Genomic DNA, 19,708 nt, shown 5'->3' with positions numbered 1-19,708 from the left:
AATCTTTCCCACCCAGCCATCCCCCGGCATCATCCAACACCTAACTCAACACAGGTGCTACTCATATGTTACTCAGGTTATTCGCTAATTTGGCTGGTATAATTCTGGGGAATTATTTTGCCCCCAAATTCCACAATTTACCTAACGGATGTCACTTATTACATCCTTACCGATATACTTAATAACAACCATTTGATCTGGCTCCTGTGACAACACACTGGACCTTTCATACAGCGATGTCAAATGAGTGGTAGCCCCCAAGAGGCCAAATGTAGTTTATTATTAAGCTTTAGTAGTTTTTAGCATTGCTTGTACAGTATCAGTAGAAATAAATATTATGTATTGTTAAATATGTATAATCTGAATAAACTTGGAAGCTTAACCTATTTGTGGTGTGTGTAAATCTCCTTTTAACGATTGAAGGTAGGCCCTATATTATTGTAGGCCACTCTTCTTAGCTTTGTGTAAACAGTTTTATAATGGTATTCGATACGATAGGTTGGGTTATATTTGTGAAAGCCGACTTGATATCTACTGCGTGGTGTCGCCATTTACAATACATGAAATTGAATAAAAGTTGTTACACAATGTGTGACGGTTATGAAGCAAATAACGAATGTTGTATTTGTGACAGCCTCAATTTTTATAATCATTAAAATTAACCCCATTCAACTCATAAACATTCATTATGTATATTTGTTGACCTTTGTATTATACAGTAGCGATGATGGGATTTTTTTTTGTAAACTTACAGAGGTTACCGTTACCGTAGTTTATGTTGGTTGCTTTTCTTTTTAATTGTAGACATTTTTAGAAACCATTTTCTTATATTCTTTCTTAGCCATCCATCCAAAGCCAACATTAAGGTTATGTTGAGCATCCTCACACTCTGTCATTCCTTCTGGAATACATCTTAGTTTACACTAACTGAAAAAAATACTGTATTGTATTTTACAGATGTCTGCTAAAACAGTATTGAAGTTTTTTGACAAAAGAGATCTGGAATGTTCAATCTGTCTACAAAGATTCACAGATCCAAAGGCGCTTAATTGTCTTCACACTTACTGTCTTAACTGTCTGCAAGATTTGATGAGAAGACACGGCAAGATACGATGTCCAAAATGCCGTGAGACTTACGATCTTAAAGATGGTGATTTGAAACATCTGAAGTGCAATGAAACAATCAGTTACCTAGTTGAATACGTTGAGAAGATTGAATCTGAAAAACCAGAAGCATGCTCAAGATGTGCGAATCAACCTCAGGACTATTGCTCTGAATGTGAAATGTATATGTGTCGACAATGCATCCAACATCATAAGATGTTCCCTGCGCTAGAGAACCATCCACTATACACACTGGATGCAGACATAGAAGAACAAAGTGAAGATTCACTAAACTGCCAAAATCACCCGGATAAAAAACTGGAAGATTACTGTCGTACATGTAAACTTCCTGCATGTGAAGATTGCAAGCATATTGTCCGTTGTTATAGAAATAAACATGAGGTGATCCCAATGAAGATAGCTCTGAATGAGATTAATACAACTGTTACTGAAACGATGAAGACAGCTGAAGGAATTAAGAGAAAACTAAAAGAGAGATTAGATGTTATCACTAAAGAGAGATCAGAGTTTGAATCCAATTTGAAGTTAAGCAGAACAGCGATTGAAATTCATGAGAAGACAATTATCAGAAAGGTGAAGGAAGAAACAAAGATAATGATGGCAAATCTTACACAGATTTATAAAGAACAAAGCAAAGTGATTGATCGTCAAGTTAAAAGTATTGAATCCAAGCTGACACAAGTAAACACGTTGATGGAATCAATCAAGAAAACAATGAATAAACCAACAGAAACAGAAAACCTTGCATCATACCAGACAACTATCACTGTAGTTGGGAATGACGCTGCAGCAGATGAATTGGATAAATCATTTGCTAAAACAAGAATTACACCAAAGTTTATTCCGTCTCCAAAACTGGTTGAGTTGATGAATCATGAAGGTGTTGGTAAACTTATCACTGTTGGTGGTGTACACAATGTTAATAAAGAAGATGAGAACATTTCAGTTACAAAAGGACAGCCATTTAGTGTGAAAGTATCAATTCTAGCAGAGAGTGATGTTGGTCAATTAACAGCCACACTAAGCAACTCATCAGGTGAGAAATCAACCACTGAAGTAACACGCAGAAAGGGAGAGTACACAGTAACAGGTAGATGTGATTTGGAAGGAGACTGGCACATGGATATTACTGATGGAGATATGTCGCACGTCATAGGTTCACCAGTGAGTATCAAGGTGGAACCAGTTGGACTTGTACATACCATAGATAACATATCAGAGTATAAAGAAGATCATAAAACAAACAAAGTGACAGATGTAGTATTTAATACTGATGGATATATGTTAGTGTCCAGCTACAGTAAAGATTTAATAAAGTTTGATCAATCAGGTGGTTTTGTTTCTAAGATACAAATACCACAAAATGTACAAGTCATTAAAATGCATCAAATAGGCAATGGTCACATGGTGTATAGTGACTATTTAGGTAAATGTGTTGTAATGTGTGATAATCAATATCATGAAATCCGAACCTTTGGTAAAGGAGTATTAAAATATCCAATGGGAGTAACAGTAAACCAAAAGACCAGGATGTTATATGTAGCAGATCGTGAATGTCACTGTGTGTTTAAATTCAATATTGATGATGGTAGTCTACTGGGTAAGATAGGTTCTGAAGGTAGTAAAGCAGGTCAAATGAAAGAACCATATGATGTTGCTGTAACAAAGGATGGTCATTTGATTGTTGTTGATTTTGGAAATGACAGAATACAAATGTTTGATGGTAATGATAAGCTGATAAAGATTCTTGTAGGCTATAGTAAAGAAGATGGTAAAGTCTGGGGTCCTCATGGTATAACCATAGATATGGATGGGAATATGATAGTATCCAGTAATCATAAACTACAACTATTTGATCAAAATGGTAAATTCATTAAACGAATAGATAACGAAGATGATGGGTTGGGTCTTCCATGTGGGATTGCTGTAATCTCACAAAGACCAAGAAGAGTGGCATTGGCAAACAACAGAGCAAACAATGTAAAAATATTTAATTATTAAAATAACATGCATCCAGATAATTGATAAATTTCTGTTAAATGTTCGTAATTAGAACAGATCAGGAACAATCACATTATTAAAGCAATTAGTGTACACAAACTAAATTATTACCATTTATGTCTTAATTGTTTAAGTTGTGTGTTTAAATGTTCTGTTGTTATCTTAATATTTTGGTTTAGTTTAAAATTAAAAACATTTTTTTTTTCATTGAACTACGCACGACACAATCACATGACCTTACTTTAATATAGTATATAAAAATTTGATGTTTAATGTTTAATATTTCTACTTTCAATTTTTTATTTTAATGTACACATTAATATCTTTTATTACGTACTGTGTATTCTAATGTGGGGGGGGGGGGGAATACATTATCAAAGGTTATACAGATAACATGATACAGTAACTTTAAGATCTGTAACTTGGCATTGTTGTTTAATTTACACAGGTTTCTTTCAGTGCAACCCCTCATTTGTGACCCCCTAAACAGGACCCCCTATTAAGGGGACACTTTCCCTTGAAACGACCGATTGGGTAATAATATGTTTACTATTTTAATACTAGTCAGAGGACACCTCTTTAAAAGGGAACGCTTGTTGGTTCTTTAAGGTGTCCCCAAGGGTTCCCTATAATAAGAAGTTACATAATAATATTAATATTGACACTAGTATAATTGCCTTATATACATGTTACTCCAATAATAAGATTATAATTATTTTATGTATTTTTATAAAATCTTTACAGAAGAGGCATGGTGTTGACAATCTACATTGGTGTTTATTTTGTCTGTGAATCGCGCTGGTAACAGAAATAAAAACTTGTATAGGTCTCATAATAATATTATTATATTACTGTAAATAAAATTAACAATACTGTATTTAAGTATAATAAAGGATATTTTAAAAAATAGTAAAAGGGATTTATATTATTATATGGATTATAGCAATTGTTAGAAGTAAAGAGCTATTTCATGTACAATGCAACTTTTAGATTATTGACTTAGTAACTATAAGATGATGAAAACATAATATAATTTTGTTGTTACCTTTTTAAATGTCAGGTTTAATGGCCTGCAAGATTCAGTATTCTACTGTCCACCTTATCTTTATTAATGTTATCACTTTCATCGTACACTGATTAAACAATATGAATATTCCAACAAAATGTTTTTCACCGTCTTACCAACAATTTCTTGAACAAACTAATATCTTGCTAATCTTCAACAAAATGTTTTCGTGAATGTTTTCACCGATATAAAACAATTTTTCTGATTTTCATTAAAAAATAAAAGTTTTTTTAATTTTCAAGAAAGGACACAAAATCTGTAAGCTGAATGATTTGTTGTTCACTTGGAAGTGGTACATCTTGTTTAATTGCTAAAAATAAAAGATTCAAGAAATTTGATTGGTGGACTTTAAAATGGAAATTCGTTTTGCTTGGCATAATTAAGACAACCAAGAAAAATACATCAAATTGCAAAAGGCAATGTTAAAATACTATTTATAGGCCTATGTTAAAATACTGTTAAAAAATAATTAAAAATGCAGATTACAAAAACGTCATAGGCTCTGTAATATACTGTTAAAACGATTAAAATTAAAAAAAAAAAATAAATTAATGAACGTGCCTTTTATCTAAATTGTTTTTTCTTCTTCTTGCCTAATATACTGGAAGATGAGGGCGTTTATCAATGTTTATCTCTGTTGCGCATGTGTGTCACCATAATACGAGTGATAATATTATGTTAACTCAACTCGAGCGATGTCTCCATAACACGAGCGACGTGTATAAACTCAACTCGAGCGGTGTCACCATAACACGAGCGATGTATAAACTCAACTCGAGCGGTGTCACCATAACACGAGCGATGTATAAACTCAACACGAGCGGTGTCAACATAGCAAGAGCGATGTGTATAAACTCAACTCGAGCGGTGTCACCATAACACGAGCGATGTGTAAACTCAACTCGAGCGGTGTCTCCATAACACGAGCGATGTATAAACTCAACACGAGCGGTGTCAACGTAGCAAGAGCGATGTGTATAAACTCAACTCGAGCGGTGTCACCATAACACGAGCGATGTGTAAACTCAACTCGAGCGGTGTCTCCATAACACGAGCGATGTGTAAACTCAACTCGAGCGGTGTCACCATAACACGAGCGATGTGTAAACTCAACTCGAGCGGTGTCTCCATAACACGAGCGATGTGTAAACTCAACTCGAGCGGTGTCACCATAACACGAGCGATGTATAAACTCAACACGAGCGGTGTCAACATAGCAAGAGCGATGTGTATAAACTCAACTCGAGCGGTGTCACCATAACACGAGCGATGTGTAAACTCAACTCGAGCGGTGTCTCCATAACACGAGCGATGTGTAAACTCAACTCGAGCGGTGTCACCATAACACGAGCGATGTGTAAACTCAACTCGAGCGGTGTCTCCATAACACGAGCGATGTGTAAACTCAACTCGAGCGGTGTCACCATAACACGAGCGATGTATAAACTCAACTCGAGCGGTGTCTCCATAACACGAGCGATGTGTAAACTCAACACGAGCGATGTCAACATAACACGAGCGATGTATAAACTCAACACAAGCGATGTCTCCATAACACGAGCGATGTGTAAACTCAACTCGAGCGGTGTCTCCATAACACGAGCGATGTATAAACTCAACTCGAGCGGTGTCACCATAACACGAGCGATGTATAAACTCAACTCGAGCGGTGTCACCATAACACGAGCGATGTGTAAACTCAACACGAGTGATGTCAACATAACACGAGAGATGTATAAATTCAACTCGAGCGATGTCAACATAGCAAGAGCGATGTGTAAACTCACACGAGCGATGTCACCATAACACGAGCGATGTGTATTAAACTCAACTCGAGCGATGTTACCATAACACGAGCGATGTGTAAAGTCAACTCGAGCGATGTCAACATAACACGAGCGATGTGTATACTCGATCGATGTCAACATAACACGAGCGATGTGTATACTCAACTCGAGCGATGTCAACATAGCAAGAGCGATGTGTAAACTCACACGAGCGATGTCACCATAACACGAGCGATGTGTATAAACTCAACTCGAGCGATGTCACCATAACACGAGCGATGTGTATAAACTCAACTCGAGCGATGTTACCATAACATGAGCGATGTGTAAATTCAACTCGAGCGATGTCAACATAACACGAGCGATGTGTATACTCGATCGATGTCAACATAACACGAGCGATGTGTATACTCAACTCGAGCGATGTCACCATAACACGAGCGATGTGTAAAGTTAACTCGAGCGATGTCTCCATAACACGAGCGATGTGTATACTCAACTCGATCGATGTCAACATAACACGAGCGATGTGTAAATTCAACTCGAGCGATGTCAACATAACACGAGCGATGTGTATACTTAACTCGATCGATGTGAACATAACACGAGCGATGTGTAAACTCAACACGAGCGATTTCAACATAACACAAGCGATGTGTAAAGTTAACTCGAGCGATGTCTCCATAACACGAGCGATGTGTATACTCAACTCGATCGATGTCAACATAACACGAGCGATGTGTATACTCAACTCGAGTGATGTTACCATAACACGAGCGATGTGTAAACTCAACTCGAGCGATGTTACCATAACACGAGCGATGTGTAAAGTCAACTCGAGCGATGTCAACATAACACGAGCGATGTGTATACTCGATCGATGTCAACATAACACGAGCGATGTGTATACTCAACTCGATCGATGTCAACATAACACGAGCGATGTGTATACTCAACTCGAGTGATGTTACCATAACACGAGCGATGTGTAAACTCAACTCGAGCGATGTTACCATAACACGAGCGATGTGTAAAGTCAACTCGAGCGATGTCAACATAACACGAGCGATGTGTATACTCGATCGATGTCAACATAACACGAGCGATGTGTATACTCAACTCGAGCGATGTCAACATAGCAAGAGCGATGTGTAAACTCACACGAGCGATGTCAACATAACACGAGCGATGTGTATACTCAACTCGAGCGATGTCACCATAACACGAGCGATGTGTAAACTCAACTCAAGCGATGTCACCATAACACGAGCGATGTGTATAAACTCAACTCGAGCGATGTTACCATAACATGAGCGATGTGTAAATTCAACTCGAGCGATGTCACCATAACACGAGCGATGTGTATAAACTCAACTCGAGCGATGTTACCATAACATGAACGATGTGTAAATTCAACTCGAGCGATGTCAACATAACACGAGCGATGTGTATACTCGATCGATGTCAACATAACACGAGCGATGTGTATACTCAACTCGAGCGATGTCACCATAACACGAGCGATGTGTAAAGTTAACTCGAGCGATGTCTCCATAACACGAGCGATGTGTATACTCAACACGAGCGATGTCTCCATAACACGAGCGATGTGTAAATTCAACTCGAGCGATGTCAACATAACACGAGCGATGTGTAAACTCAACTCGAGCGATGTCTCCATAACACGAGCGATGTGTAAATTCAACTCGAGCGATGTCAACATAACACGAGCGATGTGTATACTTAACTCGATCGATGTGAACATAACACGAGCGATGTGTAAACTCAACACGAGCTATTTCAACATAACACAAGCGATGTGTAAAGTTAACTCGAGCGATGCCTCCATAACACGAGCGATGTGTATACTCAACTCGATCGATGTCAACATAACACGAGCGATGTGTATACTCAACTCGAGCGATGTGAACATAACACGAGCGATGTATAAACTCAACTCGAGCGATGTCTCCATAACACGAGCGATGTGTAAACTCAACACGAGCGATGTCAACATAACACGAGCGATGTATAAACTCAACTCGAGCGATGTCTCCATAACACGAGCGATGTGTAAACTCAACTCGAGCGGTGTCACCATATCAAGAGCGATGTGTAAACTCAACTCGAGCGATGTCACCATAACACGAGCGATGTGTAAACTCACACGAGCGATGTCACCATAACACGAGCGATGTGTATAAACTCAACTTGAGCGATGTCACCATAACACGAGCGATGTGTAAACTCAACTCGAGCGATGTCACCATAACACGAGCGATGTGTATAAACTCAACTCGAGCGATGTTACCATAACATGAGCGATGTGTAAATTCAACTCGAGCGATGTCACCATAACACGAGCGATGTGTATAAACTCAACTCGAGCGATGTTACCATAACATGAACGATGTGTAAATTCAACTCGAGCGATGTCAACATAACACGAGCGATGTGTATACTCGATCGATGTCAACATAACACGAGCGATGTGTATACTCAACTCGAGCGATGTCACCATAACACGAGCGATGTGTAAAGTTAACTCGAGCGATGTCTCCATAACACGAGCGATGTGTATACTCAACACGAGCGATGTCTCCATAACACGAGCGATGTGTAAATTCAACTCGAGCGATGTCAACATAACACGAGCGATGTGTAAACTCAACTCGAGCGATGTCTCCATAACACGAGCGATGTGTAAATTCAACTCGAGCGATGTCAACATAACACGAGCGATGTGTATACTTAACTCGATCGATGTGAACATAACACGAGCGATGTGTAAACTCAACACGAGCTATTTCAACATAACACAAGCGATGTGTAAAGTTAACTCGAGCGATGCCTCCATAACACGAGCGATGTGTATACTCAACTCGATCGATGTCAACATAACACGAGCGATGTGTATACTCAACTCGAGCGATGTGAACATAACACGAGCGATGTATAAACTCAACTCGAGCGATGTCTCCATAACACGAGCGATGTGTAAACTCAACACGAGCGATGTCAACATAACACGAGCGATGTATAAACTCAACTCGAGCGATGTCTCCATAACACGAGCGATGTGTAAACTCAACTCGAGCGGTGTCACCATATCAAGAGCGATGTGTAAACTCAACTCGAGCGATGTCACCATAACACGAGCGATGTGTAAACTCACACGAGCGATGTCACCATAACACGAGCGATGTGTATAAACTCAACTTGAGCGATGTCACCATAACACGAGCGATGTGTAAACTCAACTCGAGCGATGTCTCCATAACACGAGCGATGTAAATTCAACTCGAACGATGTCAACATAACACGAGCGATGTGTATACTTAACTCGATCGATGTCAACATAACACGAGCGATGTGTAAACTCAACACGAGCTATTTCAACATAACACAAGCGATGTGTAAACTCAACTCGAGCGATGTCAACATAACACGAGCGATGTGTAAACTCAACTCGATCGATGTCAACATAACACGAGCGATGTGTAAACTCAACTCGAGCGATGCCTCCATAACACGAGCGATGTGTATACTCAACTCGATCGATGTCAACATAACACGAGCGATGTGTAAACTCAACTCGAGCGATGTCAACATAACACGAGCGATGTGTATACTCAACTCGAGCGATGTTACCATAACACGAGCGATGTGTAAACTCAACTCGAGCGATGTGAACATAACACGAGCGATGTATAAACTCAATTCGAGCGATGTCTCCATAACACGAGCGATGTGTAAACTCAACTCGAGCGGTGTCACCATATCAAGAGCGATGTGTAAACTCACACGAGCGATGTCACCATAACACGAGCGATGTGTATAAACTCAACTCGAGCGATGTCAACATAACACGAGCGATGTGTAAACTCAACTCGAGCGATGTCTCCATAACACGAGCGATGTAAATTCAACTCGAACGATGTCAACATAAGACGAGCGATGTGTATACTTAACTCGATCGATGTCAACATAACACGAGCGATGTGTAAACTCAACACGAGCGATGTCAACATAACACGAGCGATGTGTAAAGTTAACTCGAGCGATGTCAACATAACACGAGCGATGTGTAAATTTAACTCGAGCGATGTGAACATAACACGAGCGATGTATAAACTCAACTCGAGCGATGTCGCCATAACACGAGCGATGTGTAAAGTTAACTCGAGCGATGTCTCCATAACACGAGCGATGTGTAAAGTTAACTCGAGCGATGTCTCCATAACACGAGCGATGTGCATACTCAACTCGATCGATGTCAACATAACACGAGCGATGTGTAAACTCAACTCGACCAATGTCACCATAACACGAGCGATGTGCATACTCAACTCGATCGATGTCAACATAACACGAGCGATGTGTAAACTCAACTCGACCAATGTCAACATAACACGAGCGATGTATAAACTCAACTCGACCAATGTCACCATAACACGAGCGATGTATAAACTCAACTCGATCGATGTCAACATAACACGAGCGATGTATAAACTCAATTCGAGCGATGTCAGAGCGATGTGTAAAGTTAACTCGAGCGAAGTCTACTTGACATTATGTCCGTCCTGACGTGCCATCGCCATACTCTATGCAATCAAATTTGAACCACAACATGAAAGTCCAGTGGTCTAATGGTTAGGGTGTCCGCATACAAGCAGAAGATTCCGGGTTTGAATCTAAGTGGTGGTTTTCTCTTACTCCAAAGCTCTGTCTACACTATCAAACTAGCTTGACAAAAAAAAGTGTGATGTGCCCAAACATGGTAGTGATATGACATCATGTCCATATAACGTGCACTTCACATTTTTTTTGTCACATAAATTGATAGTGTAGACAGAGAGCATTACAGATTTTCATTCATTTCCAAAATATTACGGGGGGCTATTTATAATTTCTCTGTGACTGAAAATGAATCCCATAATTGTTGATATAATCCTAAACCACTTACCTTGTGCTTTTGGTAATACCACTTCTTCATTATATTCTTTGCCTTCAGCAAGAACAGCTGTAGAAAATTGCAGAAAGTTCCCTGAATTTTCCCAATTAAAAAATTAGTTATTGCTATTGCCTAATGATCATGAATTCAAAGTAGGCCCAACTGACACACATTTAATTAAAAAAAATATTTATATTAATATCATAACGGTATCACCCATATTATCTCTTGAGGACGAGACACTCATTAAACTCTGCTTAAGAGTACACAAGTTTGAATATTTTAAACTCAAGATTGAAATGAACATAAAAGGGAATAATATCATAAATTATAATATATAAGTGTGTTAAAAAAGTTCGAGTCAACTTTTAATATTGGGAATACTCTTGTGTAAAAATGCCAATTTTATATCAAAATGGTTAATACTATCTAACACAACGTTCAACCGGCTTGTCTACCTATATTTACTTATTAAATTAAAATTTACTCAAAAGTACAAAGTTCTTAATACTACAGTATCCTACTACCCTGGTTATCCAAATACAACGTTGTTATATATATATGTACATTGCAGTGAACTTGGTACCTTACATTGTGCAATACACCTTTTAACAGACGTATTATCAGAAAATATCCTTCACATATTCAACTGATCGCAGAAGATATACACCTATATAGCAACGTTGAATAAAAATAGTTGAAGGAGACCAAGGTACAGTATATTTGGCTAACACACATCAGACGGGAACACACATCAGACGGGAACACACATCAGACGGGAACACACGTAGAAGGTTTGCCTGAATATTTTCAGTCAACATTAAAAAAGAAAGACGTCTGCGACATTTTCAATGTATTAGTATACTTTCTCTACAATTATTATGTTGTAAAAATGAGGTTTTATACAATTTGTTGTATTATGCCTACAGGGCACACCTATGCATGTCTGTCATTTGATTGGTTGATGTTGTATCGTTCATATGTACTACTACTACTGTATGTATTATTTTAATGATTAAAGTTTTAGCTTTTTCAATTCAAAATAAGTGATTGTTGGTAATGCGTGATTGCGCTGTATATTACTGTGCATGCTCGCCATTGACATAAATTTGAATTTAAACTTTGTTTAGGTGTGTTAGAAAACCAGATTGAAGTTTTAGCTTTTTCAATTTTCACTTCATTCAAAATAAATGATTGTTGGTAATGCGTGATTCCGCGCATGCTCGCCATTTGCAATGAATTTGAATTTACTTTAGTTTAGGTGTACTGTTATAAAACATATCATGAACGTTAACCTCATTCAACGAGTTAATTGTTTGTGTAAATTGAAAGATTGGTTTTACAATTGAAAAAAAGTGCAGAAAAAATACTGTAATAAATCATGCAACCAGTAGCAAGAAATATCATTGTTCCAAGGACATAGTTTGAACCAAACATTCATTGATTCAATAGCCTTATTCTTGTTTTATGCAACATAGGCTTACTATACTTCATTTAGTTAACTTTTTTTGATTGAAATACAAATAAAAAGTTATTAATAAATCCATGACCTGGGTACATGATAAATATATTGGCCTACACAATTTAATCAATACACTTTGATAACACATTTTGATGACGGTGCTTTTTTTATCTAGTTGCTAAGCGTAACTGGCAAACACAAATACATAAAGCAAGTCTAACCAGAACACTGGATTTTCCCAATTTTAATTATAGTTACAAATTGCTCATGAATTCAAATTAAAGGGCCTATTTTTTCCAAGTTAATTTGTGTAAACATTGACAAACCGTATTTAATAATTAAAACGTATTAAAACAATAACATTATAACCCATATTGTCTTTCGAGGACCAGGCACTCATTAACTTTTATTAATAACTTAGGATTAAAATCCGCATAAGAAATTATATAAAGTATAGGCCTATTCATTAAGTTTGAGTCAACTTCTCAAAATGGTCTTTCGTGTGTAAAAATATAACGTTAATATTAAATAATTATTGTTAACACTATCTTATGTAAACGGACTTTTGTTTACCTCTATTGCACAATTACGTAAAAGAGCAAACAAAGAAGTTTGCTTTTTATTAATTTACTACCCTGATTTTCTAAATACAAATGTTATATTATCAAGATATGTGTACTTTTCAGTGAACTTGGTACCTTGAATTGTGCAATACACCCTTAACAGCAGAGAATAACCTACGCCTACACACATTCAACTGAACACAAGTAGACGGTTCACATCTCCAGTCTACTAGATGAAAGAACGTTCAATAACAATATTTGAAGGCCAGAAGGTACATTGGCTAATACACAACAGACAACAGGAACACAAGTAGAAGGTCCGTCTGAATATTTATAGTTTACAACACTTTCAAAGTAAGGAATAACTTTTTCTATAATAAAAATAAGGTTCTATATACAATTTGTATTAAAACCTATATGGAATATAATTTGTATCCAGCCATGTATTATTTTTTCTCATTTTAACGATTGAAGGTAGGCCCTACTATTGTAGGCCACTATTCTTAGCTATATGTAAACATTTTTATACGATTGTTGTATTCGATACGATAGGTTGGGTTATATTTGTGACATCCGACTTGATATCTACTGCGTGGTGTCGCCATTTACAATACATGAAATTGAATAAAAGTTGTCAAACAATGTGTGACGGCTATAAAGCAAATAACGAATGTTGTATTCGTGACAGAATCATCTTGGCTCCGCCTCAATTTTTAAAATCATTAAAAATTACCCAATTTAACTCATAAACATTGATTATTATATATTTGTTGATCTTTGTATTATTATAGCGATGATGGTTTTAAATTTTTGTTTTCGTAAATTGACAGAGGATACCGTTACCGTACTTTATGTTGGTTGCTCTTCTTTTTAATAGTAGAAATTTTTAGGAAACCATTTTCCTATTTTATTTCCTAAACCATCCATTCAAAGCCGACAATAGGGTTATGTTGATCATCCTCACACCCTTACCTTCCTTCTGGAATACATCTTATAGTATACACTAACTGAAAAAAATATTGTATTTTACAGATGTCTGCTAAAACAGTATTGAAGTTTTTTGACAAAAGAGATCTGGAATGTTCAATCTGTCTACAAAGATTCACAGATCCAAAGGCGCTTAACTGTCTTCACACTTACTGTCTTAACTGCCTGCAAGACTTGATGAGAAGACACGGCAAGATACAATGTCCAAAATGCCGTCAGACGTACGATCTTAAAGATGGTGATTTGAAACATTTGAAGTGCAATGAAACAATCAGTTACCTAGTTGAATACGTTGAGAAGATTGAATATGAAAAACCAGAAGCATGCTCAAGATGTTCGAATCAACCTCAGCACTATTGTTCTGAATGTGAAATGTATATGTGTCGACAATGCATCCAACAGCATAAGATGTTCCCTACGCTGGAGAACCATTCACTATACACACTGGATACAGACATAGAAGAACAAAGTGAAGATTCACAAAACTGCCAAAATCACCCTGATAAAAAACTGGAAGATTACTGTCGTACATGTAAACTTCCTGCATGTGAAGATTGCAAGCATATTGTCCGTTGTTATAGAAATAAACATGAGGTGATCCCAATGAAGATAGCTCTGAATGAGATTAATACAACTTTTACTGAAACTATGAAGACAGCTGAAGGAATTAAGAGAAAACTAAAAGAGAGATTAGATGTTATCACTAAAGACAGATCTGAGTTTGAATCTAATTTGAAGTTAAGCAGAACAGCGATTGAGATTCACGAGAAGACAATTATCAGAAAGGTGAAGGAAGAAACGAAGATAATGATGGCAAATCTTACACAGATTTATAAAGACCAAAGCAAAGTGATTGATAGTCAAGTTAAAAGTATTGAATCAAAACTGACACAAGTAAACACGTTGATGGAATCAATCAAGACAACAATGAATAAACCAACAGAAACAGAAAACCTTGCATCATACCAGACAACTATCACTGTAGTTGGGAATGACGCTGCAGCAGATGAATTGGATAAATCATTTGCTAAAACAAGAATTACACCAAAGTTTATTCCATCTCCAAAGCTGGTTGAGTTGATGAATCATGAAGGTGTTGGTAAACTTATCACTGTTGGTGGTATATACAATGTTAATAAAGAAGATGAGAACATTTCAGTCACAAAAGGACAGCCATTTAGTGTGAGAATATCAAGTCTAGCAGAGAGTGATGTTGGTAAATTAACAGCCACACTAAGCAACTCATTAGGTGCGAAATCAGCCACTGAAGTAACACGCAGAAAGGGAGAGTACACAGTAACAGGTAGATGTGATTTGGAAGGAGACTGGCACATGGATATCACTGATGGAGATATGTCGCACGTCATAGGTTCACCAGTGAGTATCAAGGTGGAACCAGTTGGACTTGTACATACCATAGATAACATATCAGAGTATAAAGAAAATCATAAAACAGAAAAAGTGACAGATGTAGTATTTAATACTGATGGATGTATGCTAGTGTCAAGCGGAAGTAAAGATTTAATAAAGTTTGATCAATCAGGTGGTTTTGTTTCTAAGATACAAATACCACAAAATGTACAAGTCATTAAAATGCATCAAATAGGCAATGGTCACATGGTGTATAGTGACTATTTAGGTAAATGTGTTGTAATGTGTGATAATCAATATCATGAAATCCGAACCTTTGGTAAAGGAGTATTAAAAGATCCAATGGGCGTAACAGTAAACCAAAAGACCAGGATGTTATATGTAGCAGACCGTGAATGTCACTGTGTGTTTAAATTCAATATTGATGATGGTACTCTACTGGGAAAGATAAGTTCTGAAGGTAGTGAAGCCGGTCAAATGAAAAAACCAGAAGATGTTGCTGTAACAAAGGATGATCATTTGATTGTTGTTGATTTTGGAAATAGCAGAATACAAATGTTTGATGGTAATGATAAGCTGATAAAGATCCTTGTAGGCTATAGTAAAGAAGATGGTAAAGTGTGGGGTCCTCATGGTATAACAATAGATATGGATGGGAATATGATAGTATCCAGTAATCATAAACTACAACTATTTGATCAAAATGGTAAATTCATTAAACGAATAGATAACAAAGATGATGGGTTGGATGTTCCAGCAGGGATTGCTGCAATCTCAGAAAGACCAAGGAGAGCTGTAGTGGCAAACCACAGATCAAACAATGTAAAAATATTTAATTATTAAAATAATTACAAAACATGAAAACATTTATGTTAAATGTTCGTAATCAGAACAGATCAGGAACAATCACATTATTAAAGCAAGTGTACACGAACTAAATTATTACCATTTATGTCTTAATTGTTTAAGTTGTGTATTTATGTTTTGTTGTTATCTTAATATTTTGAAATATTAATTTTTGTTTAATTATAAAATTAATTAAAAGTATGTTTTTACATTTAACTACGTAAGACACAATCACATGACCTTATTTTAATATAGTGTATAAAAATTGGATGTTTAATATTTAATATTTCTACTTTAAATTTTTTTTTTATTTTAGTGTACAAATTAATATCTTTTATTACGTACTGTGTATTCTAATGTGAGGGTGGAGGGGAGGGGTTTGGGAATACATTATAAAAGGTTATACAGATAACACGATACAGTAACTTTGTGATCTGTGGAATTTGTTGTTTAATTTACACAGGTTTCTTAATTACAGTACAACCCCTCATTTGAGACCCCCTAAACAGGACCCCCTATTAAGGAGACACTTTACCGCAAAACGACCGATTGGGTAATAATATGTTTACTATTTTAATACTATTCAGAGGACACCTCTTTAAAAGAGAACGCTTGTTGGTTCTTTAAGGTGTCCCCAAGGGTTCTCTATAATAAGAACGCTTGTTGGTTCTTTAAGGTGTCCCCAAGGGTTCTCTATAATAAGAAGTTACATAATAATATTAATATTGACACAAGTATAATTGTCATATATACATGTTACTCCAATAATAAGATTATAATTATTTTACTTATTATTATAAAATCTACCGAAGAAGACATGGTGTTGACAATCTACATTCATGTTTATTTTGTCTGTGAATCGCGCTGGTAACAGAAATAAAAACTTTTATAGGTCTCATAATAATTATTATATTACTGTAAATAAAATTAACAATGCTATATTTAAGTTAAATAAATTATATTTTTTAAAAATGGAAAAACGGATTTGTATTATTATTATATGGATTATAATCTCAGTCCCCGTTAACCCCATACAAGAACCAACAAAAACAAACTATCTGTTTAAAACATGTTTATTCTGGGACGGTGCGGCCACACACGCCAACTACCATAACCCTATGCACATCGTATAAATAACAAACCAACAAAATTAATTACATATCTTCGTTTCAGATGCCAAGGAATGTAAGCAAAATTAAAATTAAATAGCCTTGTATTTTTATACTTTCTGTTGAACCAATTTTATAATGTAAATAATACTATATGCATTTAAAATTAAGTTAAAATATCCTAAGTGACTTTTGTTGAATTAATTATTTTATCAGTGAAAACCTGTTACATGTTACATAATTTAATGAGCCGAAAGAAAACGTATGCTAACTATAACATCTTTCTAAATCACTCTTAACCTTGGGATAGGCGAAAAACAAAGAATAAACAAGAAATATTTCTTACAAAAAACGCCGCGTAACTTTTTGACTGGACAGTTGTAAGAACAGTCTTCATTAATCTAATATAATAGGTCGGCCAATCAAAACGCAAGTGAACAATTGGGACTTTACTTGTGATTTATGTCATTGGCCTGTCAGCACAGTCGTTTCTTTCTAGAATTAAACGCACAAACTTGTATTGGGAATAATGTATGTTTATGTGGTTATTACTATCGCATTTAGGTATTGATAATACAGTAATAATAATATGGCTTTTGAATATATAATTACTGTCTGTAAAATAACATTTATACATTCGGTTCGCGATGAAAAGTTATATGAATGGATTTGTAATAGGTATTTATAATAGTATATGGGTTGTATTATTGCTAAGCTATCACCAAATCGCGTTATAACATTATTTCTCAGGGTTTTTGCACCATTGATCAATACCAAACGCGTATCGGTATTATAGTTTTTAATGAATCATTACATTAATAAAAATACCCAATTAAATCAATCGCGTCAGTCCAATTCCGACTTATGTTTCGATCACATAGTTCTGTGTCTACACTGTCCCAACTAGTTAACAAAAAAAGTGTGATGTGCCCAAATATGATAGTGATATGCCCGAATATCGTAGTGATATGACATCGTCATGTCTATTTAATATGGGCACATCATATTTAGTTTGATAGTATAGACAGAGCATAAGGATTATATTTAAAAAATGTTTTCTTACATTTTGAAAAAAAGTATTTATTTGTTTATAAGCCAAATTTTCCAGTCTTAATTTTACATTTTGAAAAAAAAAGGATTTTATTTGTTGATAAGCCCAATTGTACAGTCTTATTTTACATTTTGAACGAAAGTATTTATTTGTTGATAAGCCCAATTTTGCAGTCTTATTTTACATTTTAAACGAAAGTATTTATTTGTTGATAAGCCGAATTTTCCAGTTTAATAATAATGACCCCTTCCACAGTGCTTATACCATATACATTTTACATGATATTGACCGTGGGTTCTTTACGCCTCTGATGCATTTGTTTTTATTGTACCTTTTTAATAAATTATTATATGTTTAGGCCTAATCACACCCAATTTAATGAAACGGTCAGATTCCGATTTCAATTGAACGAAAGTAGTACTGTATTTATTATTCATTGATAAGCCAAGGGTCCCATGGCGTTAGCCGATATCTTGAGCATTTGACTCTTGTGTCAACCTGTAACACAAATCATTCTTCAAAATCTAAAGAAAGAACCTCACACGTCTTTTTTGTGAGTGATACACTATGGATATGCCCACGGAAATAATATGTGGACATTGCAAACAATCATAGGCCTACAGTAACAAACATAACATGGCTAATAAGCATAACATTCAGACTTGCTTGTTTTTTAGTGGATTTTTATTTACTTTAGCATGTAGAATAAAACTAGTAACAGTGGCTATATTAATAATTATACTGATTATCCTTGATGTTATCGCGTCTAATAATAAAATATTTTGTTGTTGATAAGCCCAATTTTTCAGCCTTGATTTTACATTTTGAACGAAAGTATTTATTTGTTGATAAGCCCAATTTTGCAGTCTTAATAATGACCCTTCCACAGTGCATTTTACATGATATTGACCGAGGGTTTTTACGCCTCTATAGCCACTGATCAATACCATAATTAAAAAAAACGGTCCGTTTTCGAGTTCAATCTTTTGATTAGAGGTTGGAGTTTCATTTTGAACGAAAGTATTTATTTGATTGATAAGCCAAATTTCTAGTCCTAATGATTTGAGATTCAACGGGTTTTGCTTTCAATTGTATAATAATATAATTATATATATATATATATAATTATATATATATATTAATATATATAAATATAATATTAAGTATAATTATGAATTCACCAACACTTTCAGGTCCAATAACAATGATCCCGGGCCCGAGTTTTTGTAGACCGGACTTCCATGCACAGCCACATGTTAAGGAATATGAATCTCTTTATGATTTTAATATGGTTCGAAATGATATTACACAACAACGATTAGACAGCAACTGTGCAATAGTCCAACTAATAAAATCGGAATGATCAATTAATTGAACATTTACAGC

General features: G+C 35.8%; 1 long non-coding RNA gene across 1 annotated transcript in view; it reads right to left on the bottom strand.

Annotated features, from left to right (window-relative positions):
• Positions 1-19,708, bottom strand: part of LOC140040968 (uncharacterized) — a 69,604-nt gene that overhangs the window by 3,242 nt on the left and 46,654 nt on the right. The gene's annotated exons all lie outside the window — the stretch shown is intronic.

Source organism: Antedon mediterranea, chromosome 2, assembly GCF_964355755.1.
Source record: "Antedon mediterranea chromosome 2, ecAntMedi1.1, whole genome shotgun sequence".
In the NCBI taxonomy this organism is placed as follows: domain Eukaryota; kingdom Metazoa; phylum Echinodermata; class Crinoidea; order Comatulida; family Antedonidae; genus Antedon; species Antedon mediterranea.
Note: the sequence above shows the minus strand (reverse complement) of the source record. Positions and strands in the feature narration are given on the sequence as shown.